At 42.7% G+C, this 1,394-nt stretch overlaps 1 pseudogene; it reads right to left on the bottom strand.

Moving 5' to 3' along the window:
• Window positions 1-439: 439 nt before the first annotated feature.
• On the bottom strand, window positions 440-870 carry LOC106698956 (annotated as a pseudogene).
• Window positions 871-1,394: the final 524 nt, after the last annotated feature.

Below are 1,394 nucleotides of genomic sequence, written 5' to 3'. Positions count from 1 at the left end.
ATGGATGCTGCTACTTTAATGTTGCTTCCTTTGATGGGACAACTGAGCACCCATCTCCTCCCTCCTCCCACCCCCCTACCCCCATGATCTCTTCAGCATGCTAGAGCAGTGAGGAATGGTTTTGTCTCATAACCAAATTAGAGTGAAGACATTGGCCACATAATACATGTGCTCTTGGTTTTGTTTTGTTTTTAATTCTGAATCTTGAGCAACTGTTCTCTTGCAACTATTTACTTAACTGTTTCTAAAAATCAGTTATTGTCCAAAACTGGAAGAACTTGTCTCCTCAGATGAGCATGTGAATGAATGGCGGGAGGTAAACAAAAACTAAAATTTGAAAAGATGAGGTCTGATAGGAGAGCAGTCAGATGAGGAAATCAAAAAGGAACAGTAAAGTTTATTCTGCTATAATGCAGGTTATTCTGATTTTAAGGGAGCATCACATGGCATAATTCTAAGTCCATTCCCGTGATAGTCTGTTGTATTTATTATCTGTCTGTTTTATAGAACCATGCAGTCTCTGGCACTAAGGAGTCATCTGGGTTTGGATCACATAGCAGTGAACAAATGCATAAAAGAATTTTAGAAATAGTTAAAGCAGGAGACCACTGTGATCTTAGACTATCAAGACAAATGCTTCCATTACTGCTAATATTTGGGTGACAAATTCTTCTTGTAAATGCAACCTTAGGTGGTTTGGAGGAGTGGTCTATAGGAAAATGAATTGACACCACCGTGATATGGGTTGTCATTAACTCCCATAAGTGTGGTTTGCCAATAAAATTTATCCCCAACTGGACCTGCAGAACCTTGTGCTAGAGGGTCACGAGACAAATCACTAAGCTCCTTATTAATCCATTTTAGTGCCATAGTCTGTGCTTTGCGTCTGGCTCCTTGTGTGCTCAAAGGTCTGGCCAAAACTCTTTATTATCCTGGAGGCGGGAAGGATCATCTCTTCCTCCCACACTGGCTCTGCGAAACACAGGTGCTTCTTCACCACGCGTGTCAGTCCGCCGAGGCCATGGGCCGGAGCACAGAGGAGTCTAACGGTTCAGGGAGGTGGTTTGCTTCCCACGTCCAGCGAGTGTCTGCACTGCACCATTTTCCTTCTGTGCAGAACACCACCTTCTTACTAAACTATCAGAGGTTGGACTGGGAGGGTGGGGGCCTGAGGCGGGACATGGGCTCTGCTGAATATTTCATATTGCCCCTTAAAAACGTAACATTTCAGGGATAGCATTTTGAAGGGATTCGTTGCTTCCACTAACACTGATAGGTTTCTTCATACTAGTCCCTTTAAATTTTCATCTAAAGAAAGAAAAAAAACCCTCAGGATTTCCTTGCCAGTTTTTGTCTCAGACCTTCTATCCCAAGCATCACAAATGATTATTTGA

Source organism: Myotis lucifugus, unplaced genomic scaffold (genome assembly GCF_000147115.1).
Source record: "Myotis lucifugus unplaced genomic scaffold, Myoluc2.0 scaffold_3, whole genome shotgun sequence".
NCBI classification, from domain to species: Eukaryota; Metazoa; Chordata; class Mammalia; order Chiroptera; family Vespertilionidae; genus Myotis; species Myotis lucifugus.
Note: the sequence above shows the minus strand (reverse complement) of the source record. Positions and strands in the feature narration are given on the sequence as shown.